The sequence below is a fragment of the Alosa sapidissima genome, chromosome 6 (genome assembly GCF_018492685.1).
Source record: "Alosa sapidissima isolate fAloSap1 chromosome 6, fAloSap1.pri, whole genome shotgun sequence".
Lineage (NCBI taxonomy): Eukaryota > Metazoa > Chordata > Actinopteri > Clupeiformes > Clupeidae > Alosa > Alosa sapidissima.
In genome coordinates this window covers 12166879-12178194 of record NC_055962.1, presented here as the reverse complement: position 1 = coordinate 12178194, position 11316 = coordinate 12166879, and the positions used below count along the sequence as shown (strand labels likewise).

Here is an 11316-nt window from a genome sequence, read left to right as displayed (position 1 = left end):
AGATGGACGTGCAAAAGTGAGGCTGTTTCTTGAAGCTAAAATGAATAAAACTCAATTACAGTAAATGCACTGCTAAAGCAAATAACTTGTGGGAGAATTCAGAGTGAAAGAATGCATGAATATATTAATGAATGAATGAATGAATGAATACATAATTCATGTGCGGATGAGTGGTGACAATTAACTTGTACTGTATAGTCCACGAACAGATACTTTACAGATCATCTGTTGAGATTCAAGTTCAGTATGTAAAATTGTAATTGAACAATGGCTGGACATCACCTTGACTAAAGCCAACCCTAACTCTAAACTTCACCCTAAAAAGTTAGAGTGCCAACAGATAGTTTATCAATAATCTGAGCATGTGTAGACAGTCTAAAGGGGACTATCCAAGTGAAGAGCAATGAATTAATAGAACAAACAAACAAAAACAAACACAAACAAGCCCCACTCATTCTGTGAGTGGGCCATAGAGCTGGAGCCAGAAATGTGTGGACCTCTGAGCTGAGAGGCTGTCTGGGAGGACTGTTCCTTTAGCTGGCGTTTAGCAGACTGCCACTGAGCTTCTGTCTTTCTGTCTGTCTGTCTGCCTGTCTGTCTGTCTGTCTGTCTGTCTGCCTGCCTGTCTTTCCACATAGCTCTGGCCCAGTGTGACTGAGACAGTAGGGTGTGGAAAGAGGAAGGTATGGAGAAAGGCATTCACTTTTGTGATTTAACAAAAACAGCCAGGGGTGACGGAAGAGAGGAAGGGGAACCTTTGGCAGTGGAATAGACAGAGCTAATGGTTGGCTGTTCTCACTTGGTCTCTGTCTCTTGATCTCCTCTCTGTCTCTCTCTCTCTCTCTCTCTGTCAGATGGATCAGAGAGTCCAGTATGAGGTGAAAACACAGGAAAGGAAGGGGACGGGTTCTGGGGTCTGTGAGAGCGCTGAGGTTCACTTTGAACAAATGAACGCAATAGTACGACTCCAAATGGAAACATAAGACATAAGGCTATTCTGTGCTTAAACCCAAAATATACAGTATGTGTATTGTGCAAATGTGTGTGTGTATGTGTGTGTGTGTGTGTGTGTGTGTGTGTGTGTGTGTGTATGAATGTACTGTATGTGGATGTAAACATGTACTTGTACTGTATGTGCTATGGGTGTATTGCGCAGTATTATGCCGTAGATGCCGGAGTGAGTGTGAGAGTATGTCTGATAGCCTGTTTGAATTGGTGTCTGTGTGTATGTGTATGTATGTGAGTGCAGCTGTGTGTGTGTGTGTGTGTGTGTGTACTACATGTGTGTATGTACATGGGATCCTCTGATAGTGTGTACAACTGTAAATGTGTGTGTGTGTGTGTGTGTGTGTGTGTGTGTGTGTGTGTGGAGAGAGAGAGAGAGAGAGAGAGAGAGAGAGATCATGTGGATATGAGTGTAAATGTGTGTGTATAATGTGTGCATGTGTGTATTTGTGTGTGTGTGCGCGTGCGTGTGCGTGTGCGTGTGCGTGCGTGTGCGTGTGCGTGCGTGTGCGTGCGTGTGCGTGTGTGCGCGTGCGTGTGCGTGTGTGTGTGTGCGCGCGCGCGTGTGTGTGTGGCAGCAACCGCCTGCTGCTCTGATTCATGCTTTATTCAAGGTTCTCGCTGCAGGAGACCATTTCTGCTCCATGACTCTGGACCACAAGCCATCAACCCAGCTCCAACCACCCACACCCCACACCCCCAGCTCCAACCACCCACACCCCACACCCCCAGCTCCAACCACCCACACCCCACACCCCCAGCTCCAACCACCCCACACCCGACACCCCCAGCTCCAACCACCCACATCCCACACCCCCAGCTCCAACCACCCCACACCCCCTGCTCCAACCACCCCACACCCGACACCCCCTGCTGCAACCACCCCACCCCCCACCCCCTGCTCTCCGTGCCACCCATGTTAGCACCTGGACCTTGTGAAACTTATTTTCAAAGCTGGGCTTCATATGTTCAAACGGCAAAAAAAAAAAACAGTTTTCCTCACTATCCCCTTCCAGCCATCTGGATTTGCTAATTAGCAGTGTAATTTCTCAAGCAGGAGGTGGAACTAATGAAGGGAAAATCAGCAAGCTCAGTGTTGGGGGTCAACTTTATAAAAGCGTGACTGGTCTCCACTGAATTGGCATTCTGTTTATTTATTATCCCACATCGCCACCTTTGATAGGAACTTCTAATGTTCTGACAGCAGGTGGTTTTAAAAGGTGGTTTATTTTTCTCTTTAGATTTTTGTGTCTTTCCATTTCCACATATTACATCTCTGTAGGGTTGGGTATCGTTTGGGTTTTATCCGATACCGGTGCTAAAGCGATACTTTTAAAACGGTGCCACTGCCGAAACGGTGCCTGAACCGGTACTTTGTTTTTAAAATGTTTTAAATTAAAATGGTCTAAAGCATGAATTGCTTTTTTTTTTATTGATAAGACAAATTTGAACATGAAATTGAACTGTTATATTCAATTTACTATCAATATCTCATTGCTCCTACCAATAATACATTTAAATGTTAAAACAGCTTGCCTTGCATGCACACACAATGGTAAGCTCTGCTTTCAAGTTTACCCAGTGTAGGCGGTTTGCCATAAGGTATGTTAAAACCGCTTGCCATAGAACTGCCAGGTCATGGACAATGGCATTTGCAAGCAAGCTAATCTAACAGGGACTCTACTTTCCAGTTAATTCAGTGTGTTCCCAAATGCTTCAAGAAATGTCATGTGTTAACCCATAACACGCAATAGTTTTGAACATGTTAGGCTACATGTTGGTGTTGAAGTGTTTAGATTCCCAGCGCTAGCATAGTAGGCATTTTAATAGCAACTATGGCTATGCGCTAACACCAGTCAGCTGAGTTTAATTAGCGATAATGTACGGAGATGGTTTCGTAGCCTCTTTGACAGCTCAGTGACATCAGGTATGTAACCTACATATTAATGTTTTTGCCAGCAAACTTTTAACATGATCTTCATATTCATTGTGATGCTATATGGGCCTCATGCACATGAAAGATTAATATCATGCCATTATGTTGTTTAGAACACACCGTGAAATAAAGTTTTCACCTTACAACTTTGCTGATATCATTTCAAATAAATGCCAGTTAGCGCATTAGCAAGGATATTGTGTAACATATAGGCTACTGTTGATGTTGTTTCATGTAGTTAGGCCCACTGCTAGATTTTGACAGAAGCTCACGATATCGCTTTAAAGTAAGCTACTTGGGCTCACGTAAGCTGTCAAACACTGTCCATATATAAATAATAAATCATGCCTTGAATGGTTCACAAATATATGATTAGAATGTTTGCGAACCGAGAGTTGAGATAGATAGATAGATAGATAGATAGATAGATAGATACTTTATTGATCCCCAGGGGAAATTCAAGGTCTCAGTAGCATACAGACATCACACACACACATTCACTAACAGCAGAAAAAAGTAATTATGTAAAATAGTATAAAATACACAACTAAGCAATAAGGACAGTAGAAGATAAAGAATATACTAAATATACTAAAATACAAATTATACTAAATAACACTTAATCTAAATCAATTCTAAAAACAGTATCCACATAGTGGGTGATTAATCAATCAAGAGGCGCTTGCAATGACTGAGGCAGGGACTGAGCCTGTGATTCTCTGTGCATAGTAAGGTAAGGTAAGGTGCAAATGAGTAAGTCCAACAGTGCAACAGTGCAAGAATAAAGTCTAGAGACCAGCATAAAATAAATATGGACATATCAGCGAGTAGGCAAGGTAATATAAGAAAAAACTATAGAAAAAACTATATCTATATCTCTCTCTCTCTCTATATATATATATATATATATATATTATAGTATATTAACTATATTAAGAAAAGGTATAAGTGTGGCCACAATTCGGCTGTGGCATGGAGGGAGGGGTTTTGCATATGTGCTAACATAGCACGCTAACAGTGAGCCAGAAAGATAGTGGTAAAAAGTGGCTAGTGAACAGACAGTATCCAAACATGGAGGGGGTGAAGAGGCAGACAGACTATGCGGAGAAGTCTATCTCTCCTCTTCCCTTAAGTGAAGCATTGAACAGTTCAATGGCCCTGGGGACAAATGACTTCCTCAGTCTGTCTGTTGTGCAAGGCAGTGAGCGAAGTCTCCAGCTGATCAGGCTCTTCTGCTTTACAATAGTGCTGTGGAGTGGATGACACTTATTGTCCAAGATGTTTTGAGGCACTCCAGTTCAGCTCCCACTACAGAGCCAGCTTTCCTTACCAGCCTGTCAATTCGCCCTGCATCCTTCTTCTTTGTGCTTCCTCCCCAGCATACCACTGCATAGAATAGGACGCTGGCAACAACAGACTGGTAGAACATCCTGAGGAGCTTGCTGCACACATTGAAGGAGCGCAGCCTCCTCAGGAAGTACAGCCTGCTCTGCCCTTTCTTGTAGAGTGTGTCAGTGTTGGCTGACCAGTCCAGTTTATTGTCCAGGTGGAGACCCAAATACTTGTAGGTGCTTACCACCTCCACATTGACACCATCAATGGAGACTGGTAGCAGAGTGGGCTTAGACCTGCCATCATCTCCTTGGTCTTTGAAGTGTTGAGTTGAAGGTGATTGAGTTTGCACCATTGCACAAAGTCCTCCACCAGGCTCCTATACTCCTCCTCCTGCTCATTCCTGATACACCCCACAATTGCAGTATCGTCAGAAAACTTCTGCATGTGGCATGACTCGGTGTTGTAGCAGAAGTCAGATGTGTACAGTGTGAACAGGACTGGAGAGAGCACAGTTCCCTGTGGCGCTCCGGTGCTGCTGATCACAGTGTCAGAGAGACAGTTCTTCAGTCTGACGAACTGTGGTCGCTCGGTCAGGTAATCCAGGTTACCAGATGAGCGTCCACACCCATCTACAAGAGCTTGTCTCCCAGTCTGAGGGGTTGGATGGTGTTAAAAGCACTTGAGAAATCAAAGAACATGATTCTCACAGCACATTTCCTCTTGTCTAGGTGAGAATGTGTCCTGTGTAGAAGATAAGTGATGGCATTGTCCACGCCCACTTTCTCCTGCTATGCAAACTGTAACGGGTCTAGTGCATGGCGTATCTGGGGTCTGAGCATACCTAAGACCAGTCGCTCCATTGTCTTCATCACATGTGATGTTAGAGTGACAGGTCTGTAGTCATTAAGCTCACTAGGGTGTGGCTTCTTAGGGACGGGGGTGAGACATGATGTCTTCCACAATGTTGGAACTTGTCCGAGGCATAGACTCAAATTGAAGATGTGCTTCAGTGGCTCCCCCAGTTCAGCAGCACAGGCCTTGAGTAGCCTTGGACACAGTCTTTCAGGCCCCGCTGCCTTATTGAGGTGAAGTTTCTTTAGTTGGGCTCTTACTTGATCTGCTGTGATGATGGGAGTGTGAGTGGAGGGGAGGGGGAGGGGTGCATCTGAGATCTGTGTGTCTGATGGCTGTTGACTGAGGTCATTGTCACCTCATTGTTCGTGATCGCCATGTGGGGAGGGGTGCAATATCCAGTGATGGTGGGGGTACGATAGCCAGTGATGGTGGAGGTGAGTGTTGCACTGGTATTGAGGGGGGGTGGGGGCTGGGGGATGACCACCTCCTTGATGTCCCTGTCAGGTTCCCCTCCACAGAGCTGCTGCTCTTCTTCAGGCCAGTGATAGCCTTCATGCCGTCCCATGCCTCCTTCATGTTGTTTTCCTGCAACTTCTGTTCCACCTTCCTTCTGTAGTCCTCCTTAGCCTCTTTCAGCTTGACTTTGAGTTCCCCTTGCACGCGCCTTAGCTCTGCCATGTCCCCCTCTCTGAACGCCATCTTTTTCCTATTAAGAAGGGTCTTGACATTGCTGGTTATCCAAGGCTTGTTGTTAGAAAAGCAGTGTACAGTTCTGGTGAAAACAACAATGTCCATACAGAAGTTCAGGTAGCTTTAAGTTCTGCATTATGATGCGACAATTACCCTCAGAGATTTTCCCCATAAACTGCATTTATAAGTGCCACCTATGTCACTATCAAATAGAACGCCGCCATATTCACGACCGATCTCGCCCAGTATGGCCGCCCACACTGCACATTTGAATGTGTGAGAGAGAGATATGTGGAGAAAATTAAAATTTTAGGCTCCGATCCTTATTTGTTACCCCCAGATATCTTTTGTCCCTTATTATCTGCCCCAGGCTTGACCCAATTCAAGAGTAGGGGAAAGCCTGGACGACTGAATCACAGGGCATGATATTTTAAAAACCACTTCATACACGCTTCACGATGATGGCAATGAGTTGTTATCAAACATGCACGAAGACGTATAGCCCTTCAACAATCTATCTAAAATAACACCTATTGGGAGTAGCCTACCATTCATGATATGTAGTAAAAATGTTAAAGTTGTGGGACGTTTACATTGCTTAAACTGTATGTTTCATTCGTCCCCTTATGTTGTTTCAACTGTCCCAACCAGCAGTGACGAATGAGACACGCACGTCCCACTTTTGCTGTAGCCTTATAATTCCTGAACGGTTTTGTTCAAAGCTGAAAATGCGTTTGTATTTGACAGAGGATAGATGTAGGTTACTAGTGACCAAATATTACCTTTCAGTGTGGTATGATCGGTTTGTAAATTACGTCTACCAACAATAACAGCAATAGGAACACGGCTCTTAGTGAACTGTACCAGGATGTCAGTGAACAACAGACGGCACACCCAGACGGTTTTTAACCATGCAGATCTTAACTGTTCTTCCAAAGCTACACCAGCATGTTGATTTTCCAACAAGAGGAGACAACATCCTGGACCTGGTCTACACTACACACAAAGGAGCATACAAAGCCACCCCCTCCCCCACATTGGACTTTCTGACCATATCACTGTTATGCTAATGCCCGCATTCAGACAAAGAGTGAAAGCAAACAAACCAGTTCGCAAGCAGGTAAAAGTGTGGCCTGAGGGAGCCTCTGATGCTATTCAAGACTGCTTTGACACAACAGACTGGGAAATGTTTAAGCAGGCAGCCACTTACAACAACCACACAGACATAGAGGAGTATACAGACACTGTAACCTCTTACATCACCAAGTGCATTGATGATGTGACCCACACAAAATACATCATCACTGGGGCTAACTGGAAGCCATGGCTGACAGGGGATGTCCTCAGGCTGCTGAGGGCCAGAGACAAAGCCTACAGAGCTGGGGATGAAGCTGGCATGAGAACAGCGAGAGCCAACCTGTCCCGTGGCATCAAGGAAGCAAAAAAGGAATACACTCACAAGATAACCACCCACTTCAAAGACAGCAGGAACGCATAAAAAAAACTTTGGCAGGGCATTCAGGCCATCACGGACTACAAGCCCACGCCACAGAGCTGTGAGAGCAACATCCCTCTGCTCAACAATCTGAACCGCTTCTTTGCTCGCTTTGAAGCACAAAACAGCACTTGCCCACAGAAGACCCCTCCCCCTCCACACGAGCAGCCCCTGTGCCTCTCTACTGACAGCGTGAAGAGGACACTTGCTGCTATCAACACCCGTAAAGCAGCAGGCCCAGACAACATCCCAGGTCGTGCACTGAAGGACTGCGCTGAGGAGCTTAAGGATGTCTTCACAGACATCTTTAACACTTACCTGAAGCAAGCCATCGTTCCATCATGTTTCAAAGCTGCCACCATCATACCTGTGCAAAGAAAACTGCTCCATCCTGCTTCAATGACTACCGCCCCGTGGCACTGACACCCATCATCATGAAGTGCTTTGAGCGGCTTGTCATGTCAACACATCAAATCCATTCTCCCCCCCACCCTGGACCCCTTCCAGTTTGCATACCGAGCCAAACGGTCCACAGAGGATGCAATCTGATCTGCCCTCCACCCAGCCCTCACCCACCTGGAAAAAAGAGACTCATATGTGAGACTGCTGTTTATAGACTTCAGTTCTGCATTCAACACCATAATACCACAACAACTCATCTGCAAACTTGACAAACTGGGACTCAGTACCTACCTCTGCAACTGGCTACTGGACTTCCTCTGTCAGAGGCCTCAAGTAGTATGTGTTGGCAACAGTATCTCAAGCAGCTTCACACTGAGCACGGGGGCCCCCCAAGGCTGCGTGCTCAGTCCGCTGCTCTTCACCCTGTTGACGCATGACTGCACTGCAACCTACAGCAACAACCACATAGTGAAATTTGCTGACGACACAACTCTGGTGGGTCTCATCACCAAGGGCGACGAGACTCAATACAGGTTGGAGGTCGACCTTCTGACCACGTGGTGCAGGGACAACAACCTCCTGCTGAACGTCAGCAAGACCAAGGAGATTGTTGTTGACTTCCGGAGAGGTCACTCCCAACACCTGCCACTGACCATCAACAGTGCTGTGGTGGAGAGAGTGAGCAGCACCAAATTCCTGGGGGTGCACATCAGTGAAGACCTCTCCTGGACCACCAACACTGCATCACTGGCGAAGAAAGCTCAGCGCCGCCTGTACTTCCTGCGGAAACTTAGGCGAGCAAGTGCTCCACCAGCCATCATGACCACATTCTACCGAGGCACCATTGAGAGCATCCTCTCCAGCTGTATCGCTGTGTGGGGCGGAAGCTGCACTGAATACAACAGGAAAGCCCTGCAGCGCATAGTGAACACAGCTGGAAGGATTATTGGTGCTTCACTCCCCTCCCTGAAGGACATTTACACCTCCCACCTCACCCGCAAGGCGACCACAATTGTGAGTGATGCAAGTCACCCCGCTCACAATTTGTTTGATTTACTGCCCTCTGGGAAGAGGTACAGAAGCCTGCGCTCCCGCACTACCAGATTCACTAACAGCTTCATACACCAGGCTGTTAGGATGCTGAACTCTCTCCCCCCTCTCCCCCCTCCACCCTCAGCTACATAACATCCTGGACTTTGGACCCACAATGGCTGCCTTGCACTACTCCACTTGAACACTTTGCAACTTGTTGTTGTCCTGTTGTCCTGAGAACACTTCTGAACACACTTCTGCTGCTCAATACATAACTTGCACCACTATGCCACTTGCATACTTAGGTCAAACAGAACTACCTCAGCCATTTATTGGCCTGACCTTTGCACTATTATATTGACTGTCTACTGTATGCACAATTGCACAATTTCAACCCAAATTTTGCTGCTCTTATTTCTTCATTGTATGTGCCTTCTTATTTACTTTTTATATTGTTTACTTGAATGTTATGTTTGTCTGTAGACCTAATTGGTAAAATATGTCTTGTCTCCACCGTGGGATAGTGGGAAACTTTCGATACTCTTTGTATGTTTTGACATGTGAAGAAATTGACAATAAAGCAGACTTTGACTTTGACTTTAATTAAAAAGTGTTTCAACTGTCCCGGCTCTCCCCTACTGATGCCTATCAATATGCTGTGATTGGATAGGTCAAAAACGTGAAAGTGCGGCACCTGGCCGCCAAGGATTTATATTTAATCATGGAAAATTTAAGTATTATGTAAAAACAATTCAAATATATGATTTTGGTGGTAGTTTACTCTGACTAGGTACATGTAGTAGCAAGTTGTTAGCTAAGTGGCTAACAGCTAGCAAGCTACCACTTATTTTAGTGTCATTTAGCTCACAGCTAGCTGTCATCAATCTGGATAATGTTCTTTATGTCAGATGTGTTAATACCTATTTTATACAGTCCATGGTTTATATTCATTGAAAGAACATGAAGGGAAGGGAAACAAGGTGATTGTGACTTTATGGGAAAAGTTTGTGGTGGGTTATCAGCTGTTAGCTGTCAGACGGTCAGCTGTTGTGACCACTGAGCGGGGCGCGAATCGGTCGTAAAGATGGCGGCGCAAAGCTACACTGACGTCATGTGACACAAACGAATAGACCCTTTCAACAAGAAAAACAAAAACAATGCTTGAACGTTCTATTTTGTTCCCAATCTACTTCCGCTTTATTAAGATAACATATGGAATGTTAAAATGGAAGCCTTGTGGGAACAACTATGATGCTGATAATCTGATAATCAAATCTCTTGAAACGGTCAATAAAGAACACTGAAACCAGATAAGGCTTATCTATAAGGCTCTGACTGAAATTATAGATCGTTTGTTTAGAATTCTAGAAGGAACCAAGAAAATAATTCACTCCTCCATAATTCAGCTGTATTTTGGACATACAGTACAGTAGCTCTCTGAAATGCTGCTCTGGACGCGACATAAACGACTTAATCGGCTCGAGAGTGTGACGTGCTCTTGCAGCTGACACAAACAGATATTCCGGGTCAGCGCATTCGCCTCCTCCGCTCCCCTCCTCTGTGGTCCAGAGGCGTCGGTGTGGGAGCTGGACTGGGCTGAGCACCTCATGAATGAATAATTGCATGGGGCGGGAGGGTGAGAGAAATCCTGCCGACTTGCGCGCCTTTTTCTGTTTTTGTGGCCGTGTTGTGTGTTGATGAAAAAATGCATTGCCCTTTTCAGATGGATTAGGAGTCTAGGCGTTAGATCCAAAAATCTCCCCAACCCCCACACCCTGAGCACATGCAGACACACGCACACATACACGCACACGCACACTGACACACATCCGCACACAGTCTCACACAGTCACCCACACACACTCCCCTTCGGCACTTGTGTGTGTGTGTGTGTGCGTGTGCGTGCGCGCGTGTGTGTGTGTGTTGGAGGATTGTGGCGATGGGGTTGTGGGTGAAAGTGAATGTGACACCTACAAATGAATTTGCTTTGCGCTGCTCATGACTCAGTCAGGGTGGCTTTCCATGTAAAAGCCACAAGATTAATATGATGCGATGCATTTTCTGACTGAATTAAGCACCAACACACATAAACACACACACACACACACATACATAAGCAGATAGTGACCTTCGGAAACACCTACGACAACGAACATCCAAGCAAATCTTAGCATTACGAGGATGCTGTTGCTCAAAGAGCAATAGAAAATGATGGGAAGGTATCTACATTTCTGCATAACATTTAAACAGGAAGGAAGGAGAACAGTGACAATGGACTAAGCCTGAAGTGTTTGTTCCTTTGCGTCCTTTTAATGTAAGGTCTCTTCCACTATTTTGTTCAGTGCTTTTGCAGTTGAATACATCATGTTTTAGGCATCACCCTTTTGTGTGCAAAGTCTTTTCTTTCACAATATTTACTTTTCCTCGGATTTTACACACCTGGCAAAACATCTCAACATACAGACCTTAGTGTAAAGCTAATCTGATTTAACATTTGATTAACATTTGCTTTGCATAGGCATGCCCAGTGCTGGAATGATGATTGAAATAAAGCAAACACTGTTCC

General features: G+C 45.3%; 1 protein-coding gene across 1 annotated transcript in view; it reads right to left on the bottom strand.

The window, feature by feature from the left end:
- The window catches only part of kcnh5a (potassium voltage-gated channel, subfamily H (eag-related), member 5a), a 129644-nt gene that overhangs the window by 19457 nt on the left and 98871 nt on the right, over positions 1–11316 (bottom strand). The window lies entirely within an intron of this gene.